This window comes from Monodelphis domestica, chromosome 1 (genome assembly GCF_027887165.1).
Source record: "Monodelphis domestica isolate mMonDom1 chromosome 1, mMonDom1.pri, whole genome shotgun sequence".
NCBI classification, from domain to species: Eukaryota; Metazoa; Chordata; class Mammalia; order Didelphimorphia; family Didelphidae; genus Monodelphis; species Monodelphis domestica.
Genome location: NC_077227.1, coordinates 658,804,130 through 658,820,864, shown reverse-complemented (window position 1 = coordinate 658,820,864; position 16,735 = coordinate 658,804,130). Strand labels below are relative to the sequence as shown.

The window sequence follows — 16,735 nt, the reverse complement described above, 5'->3', positions numbered from 1 at the left end:
CTTAATGGAGGAGAGGAGACTAGCTGGGTCTAGAGGAATGAATAGGGTGTAGACAAGTGAAGGGAAAGAGGGAGGACATTCCTAGAGCAGGAAATAGCATAAATGAGATCAATACAATTAATTTGGTCTGGTGTGCACAGGACCAGAGAGAAGAACAAATTGGCTGAGGGAGGAAGCTCTTATTAGATCACAGCTGTGATAAATTGTATGGGTTAGGGGGCATCTAGGTGCCTCAATGGATAGAAAGCCAAATCTGGAAATGGGAAGTCCGGGGTTCAAATATGGCCTCAGACACTTCCTAGCTATGTGATCCTGGTCCTCTGCCTTGGAATCAATACCTAATATTCCAGGATAGAATATAAGCAGTTTAAAAAAAAACAAAACAAAACAACATAAAGGTTAGAGAGGACTAGATTCTGGAGCACCTTAAAACATAGGCTACTATTAGACATGGTAGACATGGAGCAGAGAATAGAGGGTCAGAAGAACCAAAAGAGGGCTTTGCCTTCTTTGCCTCTTCTTGGGGAGGAAGAGAGTAAATAGTCTTTGGAAGGTTGGCAACTTGGGTTCCTGGGACAAGGTCTATTCAGCGTCTGGCCCCATGGATAACTTGTTACAAGGAATTTCCCAGTTCACTGAGTCTTTGAAGTTTCTAAAAGTTGATCAACCAAATCTTTTTTCTTTCTTCTCATCTATTGCAAATAAGATTGAACACCACAGACTATAATGTGGACCTGCTGTATACAAGCAAAAGGGACAGAGTCTCAAAATGCTAACCTTATCTGTACTGCCAATCATAGATCTAGGCAAGAAGGGGAGAGGAAGAGACAGTGAAGAGAGAAGGGGCAGAGAAAAAGGTTATCGTCAGAATGATGACACTCTCTTTCCTGTACTCTCACTCTTCTATGTTTGCACTGGAATGATCTGGCTTCTGAAATTTGGCTAGATATCTTTCTTTCTCTCCCTCCCCCCTTCTGCTGCTTTTTAGGATCCATGGTTAGGGAAAGATCCCACACACAATCCCACACAGATTCCAATCCATCTCTGTACCCAATGGTTCCAATCAATGGCTGGTGGGAGGAAGAACTAGCAGTGATGAAGAGATGAGGGGGTTACTCAAAAGAGGGCTTTTGAGTACTGCAACATGTTCCCCTAAAGACCCAAAGCTTTGTCTTGTACCAGATCCAGAACTACCCAACAAAGCTATATTTACAAGGTCCTGAATTGCCTAGGCAACTGGGACAGCCAAATCAGTCTCCATTTTCATACATGCTTTATGGTCTGGCAGCTGAAACATGAATATAAATACATACATATGTACATTTTTTCCCTTCACTTTGGCAGATGAGCTTGGACTTGCTTGGTTTCTATATCTGAGAATAGAACACCAGTATTTCTTCATGCAATGGAAAGGGCATTGGATTTGGAAGCAGAGGTCCTGGATTTGAATTCCACTTCTGTCTGATACTATTTACTTGCTAGGAACTTTTAGGAAATCACTTAATCTCTATGGGCCTTGGTTTCCTCATCCCAAAAATGAAAGACTTGGATGGGATGACCATAAGTTCCTTTTTCAGCTCTAAATCTATGATCAAGTGATTGAGTCAGGCTATCTCTATTGCATTTCCTTTGGTGTTAATATGAATTGTTCACTACACTGGAATACATTCCTATTTTTTCTTTTTCCTCAAGGAAATACAACATATATATACATACAAATACATTACATCCTTTTAATACTTTAAGTGCCTCCTTCTAACTTGAAGTCTCTACTATTTTCAAAAGTTGATTTGATATTGGGACAGCTAGGTGGCTCAGTGGATAGAGAACCAGGCCTAGAGACAGGAGGTCCTGGGTTCAATTCTGGTCTTAGATACTTCCTAGCTTGTGACCCTGGGCAGGTCACTTAACCCTAATTGCCTAGCCTTTACTATTCTTCTGCCTTGGAAGCAATACATAGTCTGAGGGAAGATAAAGGTGTTTTGATTTTGGGTTTTTTTTTTAAAGTATATTGAAACAGTCCTTAAGATTTGATTGATTCAGTGAATGGCTCAGTGAGATCACTTATTGTTCTACTGAGTACAAAATACCCATGAGGAGCTCCAGGCATTCTGGTGCTTGGCCAATCACAAGCAAGGAAGCTCCTCTCAGCTTAATCAAATTGGCATCCCAAGTGCCATCCTGATATCTTTCTATTATGGTTAGGTAAACTGTGACTGTTAATTGTTGAATGGCCTATGCATGTCTCATTTAGTTCCAATATCAAACATAAACTCTTAGGGACTGGCCTGAGTGAAGCTTAATCTAGAACATTGAGGGATGATTCCCCCCCCCCCCAAAAAAAAAACAACTCTTTTTTTTTTAAAAATAAAAACTTCAATATCTTTTAAGGAAGTACTCAATTAGCTTACATGGGAATGGGATCAAGATATTGCTCCTCTCCCACTTAGGGACCAAACTCTTCAAACTTAGGGAGTACTCAGTGCATGTGATCTCATTTGACCCTCACTTCACAATTCTATATACAAACCTCATTTCATTCAGGTTGGATTTATTGAGTATGTATTATGTGCCCAGGCATTATAGGGAATATAAAAGAAAACGCATAGTTCCTTATCCTCAATAGTCTCAGAGTGTAGTTGGAGAGAGAAAACCAACACACATGAAACACAGAACTACATAAAACACAATACAACAAAATGCTAAATTTGAAAAGTGATATTCAAATTTATGTATCACTCCATGTTGTGCTATTGGCTTTGGTAAGACTCCTCATCGTCAGGGGGCAGCTGATTAGTGTGAAGATAGAATTAACTCTCCCCTTGTCTTTTTTTAGCTAAACAAATCAAGAATTTAAAGTACCCCTACTTGACACTAAGAAAGAGAGTTAGCTCACACCTCCAAAGGCCACCGCCCCTCCCCCACAAGTGCTAGACAAATTAAAAGACTGTAATTGGTTCCCATAAAGTGGGGGAGCAACAAGAAGTGATATTGAGAAAACTGCTTTTAGAAGGTTAGCTTTAGAATTTAGTGAGTCTCTGCATTGTGAGCTGGATTGGAGGAGGAAACTTTCCCTGGATCCTGTGTCAGCTTGTGGTAGTGAGCAGAGTGATTCCTTCCTTGGTTCCATGGTGAGTAGATTCTCTCGGCTTGTTGGTGCTTTGGTGGGATACTCCCTTCAGTGTGAGCTCTGGTGAGATTCTTGGTGGTCTTAATCTCCTGTGCACTGAAGGTTCTTGGCAGATTCTTCAGCATCTCCTGGTTCTTCAGATTTCAGCTCCCTGATTAGGACTCTGGATTCTGATAAGATTCACTTTTGGATTCGCATTTGTGGTCTGGAGACAGTAGGATTAAACTTAGGGTATTTATAGCTAGGCAGTACTTTCTGTCTTTATCTACATTTTCCCACTCTTTCCACCTCTTTGTAAATAAAGCTGCTAAAAGTCATTTTTTATTTAAGCTGTAATATTTTTAAATCAGCAACCACAATATTACTTTAGAATTCTCATATTAGCATAAAAACCTAAATTTAAATTCTTATAGTATCTCAGTAGATTGAGAGCCAAGCCTAGAGATGGGAGGTCCTAGGTTCAAATCTAGCCTCAGACACTTCCTATATGACCCGGGGCAAGTCAATTAACCCCCATTGCTAGCCCTCTCCCCTCTTCTTCCTTGGAGGCAGTACACAGTATTGATTCTAAGAAGGAAGGTAATAGTTTAAAAAAAAAAAAGACTTCATGGCTATCAGTGCTACACAGAGCACCAGACGCAGAGTTAGCAAGACCTGAGTTCAAATCCTGCCTCAGTCTCTAGGTATGTAACCCTGGGCAAGTCACTTTAAAAAAATTTCTATTTGCTTCAGTATCCTTATCTGTAAAATGAAGATAATAGTACCTACCTCCCAGCATTGTTGTGAAGATCCAACTGATATAATAATTACAAAAGTGCTTAGCACAGTGTCTAGCACATAGTAAACACTATATTAATACTGGCTATTATTGTTGTTATTATTATTATTCCTTCTCACCAAATGACTGACCTATCTCTTTTTCTGATCATCTATCTCATTGATAGTATCTTTTACACAGCTTCTTATGTAAAATTCATTGTTCATAATATAGTGCAAGCAATTTTGGACTGAATCTCACTTTTAAATCTTCAAGGATTTTGGCATTTTCTGATTTTTAGGTACATAAGATTGATATAGCTATACTCCTGAGAAGGAATGATAATGGTTTCAGAGAGAAAATTGAGGTTATTGAAAGTACTGTACAATTTCCCAAATGCAATCTCTCATTTTCTCTTTCTCTTGTTCAACTCTGGATATGGTTCATTATCTATGCAGAACATCCATCCAGTTTACAAGTATTGATGGACTAGATAAATTTATTTTATAGCCAATTATATATCATATTGTGAATGATGGGTATTCTTCATCCTACTGGACTTCCCTGTGTGGAATAAGATATCTTCTCAGCCTCCTGAATACACATCATGATTAGCCAATCACCAAGAAAAGATTGCTCCAAAATGCAAGCTTTTTGTTTTTATTTATTTTTTCATTTATTTAAACCCTTACCTTCTGGGACAGAGGCTGGCATTAGCTTTGATATTCTTTAAGATGTTAGTCACTACCATGAACTCAAAATAGACTTGGGGTATGATTTGCCAGAGGTAATTTACATCTATGTAATAATTCATTGGCAACTGTGTCCATCCCATAGTCATATTGGTTAATGTCCCCAGAACACCATCTATAATCCTGCCACTGTATTATAAATGATATAGTATCCCCAATAAATGGCAATTATTCCTAGACCAGAAGACCACAGTATTAGTTGTAACATGTTCCCCATTAGATCTTTTCTAGGCTCTAACTGCCAGGAGTTAATAGAAAATGGTTGTTGTCCCCACAAGCTTTGCTTCTAGCTAGACAGGATCCAAGATGGCCAGATCCTATAAGCTGACAGCCCTAGTACAACTTCCAGCTTTTATTTTTTTGTAATACAATTGGCACCCCGGATTTACTGTGTATTGGTTCCAAGGCAGAAGAGTGGTAAGGGCTAGGCAATGGGGGTCAAGTGACTTGCCCAGGGTCACACAGCTAGGAAGTGTCTGAGGTCAAATTTGAACCTAGGACCTCCCATCTCTAGGCCTGGCTCTCAATCCACTGAGCTACCCAGCTGCCCCCCAAAATGTGAGCTTTAAAAAAATTTTTTTTGTTTAAAATTCCTTTCTTCCTATAAGTTGAATCTAATTAATTAGTAAATAGGCATTACTTAGTGCTTATTAGATGCTAGGCACTCTACTAAACACAAGGGCACAGAGAAAAGCAAAAACACAGTCCTTGCCACCAAGAAATTTGCCTTCTAGTGGAAGAGAAGAAATGCAAAAACTGCACAATACAAGATATCTACAGTACTGTGTAAATGAAAGGGATCTGCAAAGGGGTGGGAAACCTGAGAAAAAAATCTTTCAGAAAGAGGAATTTCAGCTTATTTTTAAAACAAAGATAACAATCTATAATGTGCTTTGTACAACTCTATACAAATTCTATTTCTAATATTCCTTCCCATTTTCTAACTCCCAGTCTAATATCTTCATCAAAAAGGGAAATGAGTATTTGCTGGCACCACTTGATCTTTTTTTTCCCTCATGCTTTAGCTCATTTTATTTTTTGTTGGTTTTTTTTTTTGTCAAGCCCTGAGAACAGTATAGATGTTTATTTTATTTTTAAAATTTAAATGTATTTGTTTGTTACATTAAAATACTCTGTTGACTCCCTCACTTTCCCCTATTAGAGAAGGCATCATATGACAAAAAGATAAGTAAATATATAAAATTCTATCTTACTTATTCCTATTTATCAGTTCTTTCTCTAGAGTTGGACATATTCAAATAATATTTCTGCTGCTGTATATAATGTTCTCTTGGTAATCAGTTTATTCTTGAAGGATGCCAGTGAAGCCTGGAAATGAAGACAAGAAGGGAGAGCATTCCAGGTATAGAGAACATTCAGTCAAGGCATGGAATCAGGAGACGGTGTGTCATATGAGAGGAATGGTAAGTAGGGCAGACTGGCTGTATTGTGGAGGGCATAGAGGGGAGTAAATTGTAAAAAGACTGGCAAGCTAGGAAGGGCTCAGGTTCTAAAGGGCTTTAAATGCCAATGAGCATTTTATATTTAATCCTGGATATAAAAAGGAGTCACTACAATTTATTGAGTAGGAGAATGTCAGAGTCAGACATATACAATAGGAAAATCCCTTTGGCAGTTGAATAAAGAGGTAGGGAAGACCAATTAGAAAGCTATTAATATAATACCAACAAGGAGTGATGAAGGTCTGACCCAGCGTGGTGGCTGTTTGGGAGGAGAGAAGCAGATATTTAGGGGAAATGTAGTAAAGGTAGAAATAACATAATTTGGCAACAGATTGAATATGAGATAAATGAGTGAGGAGTCAGTGATAAAACAGGGATTGTGAGCCTGAATGATGATGATGATTATGACACCCCAGAAAGTAATAAAAGAGTTGGGAAAAAGGGAGGAAAAAATCCTTTAAATGTTTTTTTTCTTTTTTTATATATTCAAATATTTATATCCATTGGTAATCATTAAGTTCCTAATAGAAAATTTTTTTTAAAACACATATTAAAATTTTAGTCATAATAATGGCAACTGAATCAATAAAAAGTTCTGTTTGATACTATATTTTTGTATATACCTTATTTCCTTATTACTTGATGGTAGAAATTTAATGATGATGATTACAAAAATAATAACTAATATTTATATAGCCTTACTTTGTTAGAAACTGACTCCAGGCCTCAGGCACGATTCTTTGTCCTTGCAGCTGCCCCTTTGTAGAACTAAATCAAACTCATCTAGTCAAATGTCCATATTTTTTTTACAGATGAGCCTGAGACCTTCTGACTAGGTCCCCTGATTTCAAAGCCTAGGCTTTCCCCCTTCTTCAGGTTCTACCTTCAAGGTAGAAGCCATGTTACTTTTATATGCACCAATGTCAGCTGGTCTGAGAGTGTTCCAGAGGTTCAGAAAGCACCTTTTGGAAGATAGGGGTTGGTGAATGGGCTTTTTCTATATTATTGTCATTAAAAAAAAAACAAAAAACCTTTATTTTCAGAGTGTATTCCCCAACCTCATACACACTTATTATCAAAAAAAAAAAAAAAAGAATACATCAAATTGTGGCCATGCTAACAGCTACTTAGCTAGGAAAGAGCTCCACAGGATTTCTTCTTTCCTTCTTTTCAGGTGCCCCTCTTTTCCTCCTCCTTTCTCTCTTTTTTCCTTCCTTCTTTCCCTCCTCCCTCTCTCTCCTTATTTGTTCCTTTCCGCTTTTCTTCTTCCCTTAAAAAAATTTTTTTTTTCTTATTTCCCCTCCTTTTCGCAGAGGGGTGTCATGGGCTGGGATGGTGATCAGACAGGAGGGGGTGAGTGTGTGCTCCTCGGGAAGGGGCAGGAGGCAGGAGAAGATTGTGGAGGCGGGGGCTGGGGGTGCTGCTTGGGAGAGCAGATTGCGCAGCGGAAAGTTTGAGGCTCCCTGCCTGGCTCTTGGGTTGCCGAGTCCCCTTAGTCCCCACTCCGCTCTCGGAAGCAGCCAGAGTCAGTCCCCGAGCCCCGGCTCGGCCAGTCTCAGACCTGCTGTGGTCTCCACCGGCCTGATCCATGGCTAGGCTCCCACGCGGGAAGGGGCGTGGGGGAAGGAAGCCCAGAGCTTTCGCCCATTGTCCTCTGGCCCTGCCCGAGTGAGAGAGCACCAGGCGCCAGGACAAAGGGGGGAGTCATTTCCCTAGCCGAGCCCGAGCCCGAGCCGGGGTGGAAATGGAAAGGTCGCTGGCAGCGCAGAGGCACTCCCTCTCTTTTCCACGTGGTGGCTGGCGGGGCTGGGGGAGAGGGAGGGGGCTCCTTTGTCTAGCCTTTAAGTCCTTGCTCAGTTCTTCCTCTCTTCCTCTTAGGATCTCTGGACTGGGCTGGGCCAAAGCCTCCAGCAACTAGGACCCAGGACTTGGGAGGGTCCTTCAGGAAGCACACCCCTAGGACTAGAGGCTTCTCCACCTCCTCCACCCCCCCCCCCCACAACCTACCCCACCCCCACCCCACCCCAGTGTCCCCTGACTGACTGCGGTGATTCCACATCATGGCAGAGACACCTAGTGGCCACAAGCCAGCAGAGTCCAGACCCGGGTCCCCACTGGCCTGTGATCTTGGCTCTGAGGACTGAGCGGGTGGAACAAGAAGGGCTCAGCCACATCCTCTGCAATTTACGTGTAGTTTCCAAGGTTTCCTCCATTCCCTTTGTTCCGCTTCGATATCCCGATATCCTACAACACTCATGGCAGGTACTTTAACCGACCGTCATTTGCTGGCCCGTATTGTTCACTCGTGGCTTCCCAGCATTGGGTTTGGTCTTGGATGCTTATTTGCACTGACCGAACCCATGTGGGAAAATCGTAGAGAACGTTAGAGCTTCTGCTTTTCTTTTGTCTTGTGCTGTTTTTATACACGGGGAAACATTATGTGGCTTGTTTAAGATCATAAAAAGATCTAGCAAGAAGATCACAGATGTAGAGATGAAAAGGACCTCAAAGATCATCTTTCAGGGGATTCCTGAAGTTGGATGGGAAAAAATTTTGCATCTTTATTTTCACTAACCTTTGGTTTCCTCTTAAAAAATCCTAACCCTTACCTTCTATCTCAGTATCAAGTTTATGACAGAAGAGTAGCAAGGAAGAGTCAGGTAGGTGACCCAGTGGTTTAAGAGCCAGGTGCAGAGAAAGAAGGTCCTGGGTTCAAATACTGCCTCAGACACTACCCAGCTGTGTGGTCCTGGGCAAGTCTTTTAATACCAGTTGCCTAGTCCTTGTATGTCTTTTGCCTTCATTTTAAGATGGAAAGTGAGGCTTAAAAAAAAAAAAGAGCGGCAAGACCTAGGTCACACAACTAGGAAGTGACAGGGCCAAATTTGAACTCAGGTCCTTCCAATGTGAGGCCTGGCACTTTATCCATGTTGCTACCTGGTTACCTTCTTTGGTTTACTTTGTAATGCTCTAGAATTTTTTGTATTTAAAAACATGGTTCTGAGAAGGCTATCCTCCACTCTGTTCACCAGACTGCCAGTAGGGTGCATAAAAATGGTTAAGAACCTTTGATTTTTGTCTGAACTCTTTACTTTATAGATGAATTAGTAACAAGACCAGGACTCTAAGACAGCTTGTGGATTTCAAATCCAAAGTTCTTTATGACACAGAATGTGACTTCTCTGTATCCTGAGGAATATCATTAATTCAATTTATTTCTGTAAACAGTACCTAGAGCATATTCAGATATTGCACTGTATTCTGGTGAAACACAGACAAAAATTACAAGTGTCCTTGCCTCTCAAGAAGTTGACATTCTACTGGTTAATAATGGATGACATTTCTATAATATTTTGCAGCTTTACAGATACATTATTTCAGTTGAGTTTCATAAGAATCCTTTGCGAGAATGACTACATCCAGCTGTCAGGTCTGGAGTCAGTTGGATAGAACTCAGTTAAAAACTGGTCTCATACAATTTACTAGTTGTAAGACCTTGGGCAAGTCACTTATTTTGTGTTTCCTCAATTGAAAAAATGAGAATAATAGCATCTATATCCCAAGATTATTGTGAGGATCAGATGAGATAATATCATAAAGTTACTTAGCACAGTGCCTGGCTTAATAAATGTTTGTTTTCTTCCTTTGCAAACCTTAAAGGCCCATACAAACACTAGCTATTATACCCTTTTTATAGATAAGGAGACTGAGTCTCAGAGGGATAAAATGGCTTGTTTATGGCCATGTGGTTTTGGACAGTATTTGAAGCCGGATCTTTGTCATTACGAGTGTAGCATTCTACCCGTTATATAACCCCAACTCTCAGTATAAAAATACTGAGTCCATGGCAGCTTCTCAATAGACACTTGCTGATTTTCTTATTTTTTAAATTATGATTTATTATTTTATGATATTTACACACCCTCAATCTGTATTGTTTCTACCACAGTTGCAGGCTTTTACCAAATCCTACTCTGGGTGGCATATATACCAATCCCTCAAGGGTATCTGCTTGTTCTGTTTTCACAGAATGTTTGTGTGCCCTGGACCCTCGTGGGTATAATTAATCAAACCCCACAATGACCCTGAAGGAGGCATTTTTATTCCCTATTTATGAGTCATTTGTTGTACCATACTAAGGAAAAGAAACTAGTTTGAGTTATGTAAAGGTTGTGGGTGGAGGGTAGGTTGGAAGGCAGTACAAAACACTGAGACTGATCAGCAGAGGATAGCTATTAGCTATTCGTTTATTTATTTGTTTGTTTGCACAAAGCAGTCACCTATAGATTTGGATGCCCTGCTTTTGGAGATCTGATTGTGAAATTTTAATATGAACATATACACCTCAGAAATGCACAAATGCTACAAATCAAAGCATGATTTATTGTTTGCTAATTGTCTAGATTTAAGAAAGGGTGCAGCAAGGTGACATTGTGCATAGAGCCACCAATCTGGAGTCAGGAAGCCCTGTGTTCAAATCCAGCCTCAATTACTAGCTATGTGCAGCTAGCCTGACAAGTTACTTACCTCTTTTTGCCTCAGTTTCCTAATCGTAAAGTGAGCTGGATAAAGAAATGGCAAAGCATTATAGTATCTTTGTCAAGAAAACCCTAAATGGAGTCAATTAAAATTCTTATGACCAAAACAATTAATCAACAACAAGAAGACTTAAGAAAGAGATGGAGAACATGTTAATAATTCTGAAAAAACTTAAAGTGTATTGTGAGTATTTATAAATACATGTGGGGTGTGTATTTATGCATATTCTTGAAAGCTGATTGTTAAACATTTATGAGCAGCCCATATAATTCCAGAAATATTGGAAAGGCCCCCTATGCTGAAATCAATGTTAGTGTCTGAAATGCTACCTTTAAAGAATCTTTATTTGAGGTTAAGCCTTATCATTTTCAAATCGTTTTAAAATGTAGATGTGCCCTGGAAGAACACCTACATTTTCTAGTCAATTTCTTTGAGTGAGTTAAGTTTACCAACTGCCTCTCCCTGACTGTGGAAATGTTTTCAAGGAATGAGAGTTGTGAAGGTCAGCTTAGAAGGCTGAAAGGTAGGGAGAGACAATAAAAGAGGAGCCACGAATTTGGTCTGTGACAGGCAAACCCTTAATGATTCATCTTCTACCCACACAGCTCTCCCTGGACCCTTATGGAGAGAAGGATGTTTCTAAATTATAAAATATATTTACATATCTTTTCCTATCACTAAATAAGAAAAAAATCCACCAAAAAAATGGGACTGCATATTTTCTCAGGGATAGGCAATTGGGATTAAAAGATTTGCCCAGGGTCACACAGTTCAGAATCAATATTTAGTACATAGCACTGATTCTAAAACAGGACATAAGTTCTAAATCTCTTATAATCAGAAAAATGCAATTCAAAATAACTCTGAGGTATCACCTCACACCTAGCAGGTTGCCTAATATGACAGCAAAGGAAAGAAATAAATGCTGAAGGGCATGTGGCAAAATTGGGACACTGGTGGAGTTGTGAATTGATCCAACCATTCTGGAAGACGATTTGAAACTATGCTCAAAGGGCACTAAAAGACTGCCTGCCCTTTGATCCAGCCATAGCACTGCTGGGTTTGTACCCTAAAGAGATAATAAGGAAAAAGACCTGTACAAGAATATTCATAGCTGCGCTCTTTGTGGTGGCCAAAAATTGGAAAATGAGGGGATGCCCTTTGATTGGTGAATGGCTGAACAAATTGTGGTGTCTGTTGGTGATGAAATACTATTGTGCTCAAAGTAATAATGAACTGGAGGAATTCCATGTGAACTGGAACAACCTCCAGGAATTGATGCAGAATGAAAGGAGCAGAACCAGGAGAATATTATACACAGAGACTGATACACTGTGGCAGAATCGAACATAATGGACTTCTCTACTAGCAGCAATGCAATGATCCAGGACAATTCTGAAGGACTTAGGAGAAAGATGCTATCCACATTCAGAGGAAGAACTGTGTGAGTAGAAACACGGAAGAAAAACAACTGCTTGATCATGTGGGTCAATGGGGAAATGATTGGGGTTATGAACCCTAAATGATTACTCTAGTGCAAATATTAATAATATGGAAACAGGTCAATCAATGACACATATAAAACCCAGTGGAATTGTGCGTCGCCTATGGGAGGAGGTTGAGGGAAGGGGATGGAAGAACATGATTTTTGTAATCCTGGAAAAACACTCTAAATTAATCAATTAAATAAAATTAAAAATAAATAAATAAAACAGAAGGTAACATGAGAGAGAGAGAAATACATATATATATATGTGTGTGTGTATATATATATATACATATATATATATATATATATATATATATATATATAGAGAGAGAGAGAGAGAGAGAGAGAGAGAGAGAGAGAGAGAGAGAGAGGTCATGAGCTGAGATAACAGATTATAGAATGAGTGTCCCATTGATACCTTTAAAAATGCAAAAAACCTTAGGGCAAGGGCAGCTAGATGGCACCATAATGCATAGAGTACAGGACCTGGAGTTAGGAAGACTCATCTTCCAACGTTCAAATCTGGCCTCAGACACTTATTAGCGGGGTGACCCTGGGCAAGTCACTTAACTCTGACTTGGGTTCCTCATATGTATAATCAGCTGGAGAAGGAAATGGCAAACTACTCTAGTATCTTTGCCAAGAAAGCTCCAAATGGAGTCACAAAGAGTTGGACACAACTGAACATGAAGAGGTATTTTGTAAAACCTCCAGCTTTAATCTCTTAGTATCTATTCTTTCCTTTCTCTTTGAGCTAGCAATCAATAGCATCTATGCAAGGAATATTTTAGTGTAATCAGATTAGACAAAATGGTAGTTTTTCTTTAAAAGGTAAGGACACAAAGAATATCTCTTTACACTAGAACATACATGATGAGTTTCCTTATCACATTTTTGATATATCACTGGTTGGCATAAGAAATTAAATGAAAAAAATTTAGGAGTTCTGCAGAAGTCATAGATAATACTTGAAAGCCATCAGATGACACAGGGAAAAGTTTAAAAACTCAGAAATGCATAAAATATCCTATAACCAAATGCGTAACCCAAATTTTACAACAACACTGTAAACACCCCATAAAAGAAAAAGAAAGATTTCAGACTTCCTTTCTAGTATGGAGGGCCAAAAAATTTTATGAAGATTTTCCAGATGGAGGGGGTACTACATCCCTAACTCCCTATGATGTGGAAGGGATACCTGTACTTCAAAATTGAGAAATAGAAAGTTCAAGTACTTAAGCAATCTTCCTTATTTCTGAGTGCAGGGAGTTGATGGGTTTGCCATTCACACAGTCTGTACCACTGGAATGCTTGCTGATCACTATAATCTTGCCAGGAATCTGGATCCTTCAGGATATATGCTCCTCATCCATTTAAGCTGGATATCGCTACTGGCTTCTCTGATGGTTAAACAGGAAATTTTTTTGCCAGTTCAGAAACAAATGAAGACGTGAAGAGAAATTCTACCAGAGGTCACCCTTTGAAAATCCTTCATCCAGAGACCTCCATGTGTCATACCTAGGAGTCTATGAAACAACTTGCACTAGGCAGTCTCAAAAGGATATAATCCACTGGGAAAGGCAAGCAAGTCATGAGTCATCACCCACAAGTCTCATCATTCAGGGAAACTCACATGGACCAAATCACAGATCCATTGAGGGATTCAGAGGCTATTCTAGCTTGACTAATCTATTCAGTAGCTTCCAATATACCCCACAAGCCCAACACTAACCACTCCAAATTCCTATTATCTGAATCAGACATGTGGCACTTTAATCATATACTACTTTGTGACCACTCCCATATTGCTATCAGGTAGTGTATTTTAATTTTCAAATAGATGAGTCTTGTCTCCCCATCTAGATTATAAACTAATTGAGGATTAGGATGTAAATCATCCCTTATCAGCTCACTATCCTACTATCCACAGCAACTTTTTCAAACATTTTGATCCTTCCTCAAACCTCCTAAACCTTCCCTTTCCCCAAACCCCCTCCCCATAGTAACAGAGAAACTTGCCCCCTATTTTTCAGAAAAATAATGAGGCCACACACTGTAAACTTTCTCTTCTTCCCCCTTCCTTGTCTTATATCACTTAGAAGTCTTATGCCACTATTTCCTCCTGTACTCACGTATACACAAAGAGGTGACCCTATTCCTTACCAAGGTAAACCCCTCTACCTGCACAAGCAATTCCATTCAAATCTGTTTCTCCTAACAGATTATAATCTCTGCCAATCCCACTCTCTCACTTATCTTCAATTTCTTTCTGTCTACTGCTCTACTGTCTACAAATGTGCCCATGTCCCTCCCATCTTCAAAAAAAAATGCTCTAGGGGCAGTGGGGTGGCTCAGTGGATTGAGAGCTGGGCCTAGAGACAGGAGGTCCTAGGTTCAAATCTGGCCTCAGCCACTTCCTAGCTGTGTGACCCTGGGCAAGTCACTTGACTCTTATTGCTTAGCCCTTACCACTCTTCTGCCTTGGACCAATACACAGTATTGACTCCAAGATGGAAGGTAAGGGTTTAAAAAAAAATGCTCTTTTGATCCTTCTATCCTTGCTATCATCCTATATCTCTTCTGCCCTTTGTGGCTAAACACCTTGAGAAAGTTTTCCATAAGAGGTGCATTTACTTCCTCTATTTTTACCCCATCTAATCCAGCTTCCAGCCTCATTACTTCACAGAAACTACTTTTTTCTAAATTACAAATTGTCTTTTCATTGCCAGATTCAGTGACCTTTTCTCAATTCTCATTTTTCTGGTTTTCTCTGGAGCCTTTGACACTGTTGATCACCGTCTCTCCTGGATACTTTACTTTACTCAAAGTTTTTAGGACACGACTCTCCCCGGTTCTCTCCTCTCTCCTTTACTGGATCCTGTCATGCCCACTGATTACAGGTGTCCCACAGGCTCTGTCTTGTACCTTCCTCTCTTCTTCCTCCATTACTACTTCACTTGGTAGTCTCATCAGTTCCCATGGATTTATTTATCATTGCTATGCTGATGGTTCTCAAATCTACCTATCCTGCTCTGGCCTCTCAGCTGAATCCAGTCTCTCATCTCCAACTGCCTTTCAGACACCTTGAGCCAGATGTGCTGTGGCCCTCTTAAACTAAACATGTCCCAAACAGAACTGATTGTTTTTCCCTTTAAATATTTCCCGCTTTCAAATGTCCCATACTGTGGAGAATACCACCATTCTCCCTAGATAGTGGTGCCAAACTCAAATAGAAATCAGTGGCTCCAGTGGATTGAGAGTCAGGCCCAGAGATGGGAGGTCTTGGGTTCAAATCTGACCCCAGACATTTCCTAACTTTATGATCCTGGGCAAGCCACTTAACCCCTGCAGCCTTTATCATTCTTCTGCTTGGAACCAGTACACAGCATTGATTCCAAGAAGGGAGGTATGGGTTAAAAAAAAAAGAAATAGATTCCTATAAGTCATATATTGACTTAGAAAACCATGAATTAATATTATCTATATCATAGTATATATTTTTTATTTTGTTAAATACTTCCTAAATATATTTTAATCTAGTTTGGTGGTAAATCCCTAACTTACCTCAAAGCTCAGTACAAGCACCAGCAACTTCCCAAATGAAGCCTTTGCTGATTCTTCACCTACCTGTCAGTCAATAAGCATGTATTAAGGGGCTACTCTATGCCAGGCACTATACTAAGCTCTAAGTATGCAAAAAAAAAGACAAAAGACAAAAGACACATACAGCTCTCAAGGAGTTTATAATCTAAAGTCAGAGAAAATAGGTAAAGAAGTATGTAAGTACAAACTATATATGGGATATAGGGGGAAATTAAAAGAAGGAAAGTGCTAGGGATTAGTAGGAATTGGAAATAAGTGTTATTATTATTTGCAATAGGAATTATTATAACCCCCATTTTGCAGATGAGAAAATTGAGGTTGAAAGAGATTAAGTGAGTTGTCCAGGGTCACCCACCTCAAAAGTACTAGCAGTGAGATTTGATCTTGCAGGTCTTCCTGATTTTATGTCCAGCATTCAAATCATTTTATATTTAGAATTGACTCCAGACTAGTCTGATTGATTGGCATGCTATTCAAAGTCATGGGGAAAATATTCTAGACATGGGGGGCAGTCAGAGAAAATATCCAGGGCTGAAAGATGAAGTCTCTTATTTATGAACCAGCCAGAAGGCTAGTAACACTGAATTGAAGAATAGCTATCAGGGAAGTCCAAGAAGTGTTGTGTTGCAAGGAATGGCAAGTAGGTCAACATTGCTGCATCCTCTTGTGTGTGGAGGAGAGAAAAGTATAAGCCAAAAGGAAGAAAGAGAGCAGCTTGTGAAGGGCTTTAAAAATGAAACAGAGTATTTGACATTTGAGCCTGGATGTGATAGAGGACTATTGGAGTTTATTGAATGGGGGATTGGATACATTCATATCTGAGCTTTAGAATGAGCACTTTAGCAGGTGAATGGAGGGTGTGATTAGAGTGGGGAGACTCGAGGTAGGCAGATGTACAGGCTGATGCTGTTGTCCAGACATGAGGTGATGAGAGCCTGGATTAGAGGGGTCAGTGGCAGGGGCAGTGGAGAAGGAGGCAATTCATTGCCTCCCAACAAAAAT

The 16,735-nt window shown here is 39.8% G+C and overlaps 1 long non-coding RNA gene across 1 annotated transcript in view; it reads left to right on the top strand.

The window, feature by feature from the left end:
- The window catches only part of LOC103101177 (uncharacterized), a 36,460-nt gene that overhangs the window by 15,734 nt on the left and 3,991 nt on the right, over window positions 1–16,735 (top strand). The window contains exon 2 of the long non-coding RNA XR_459283.3: window positions 5,942–6,063. This is a non-coding gene — a long non-coding RNA (uncharacterized LOC103101177). The remainder of the gene's footprint in view (window positions 1–5,941; window positions 6,064–16,735) is intronic.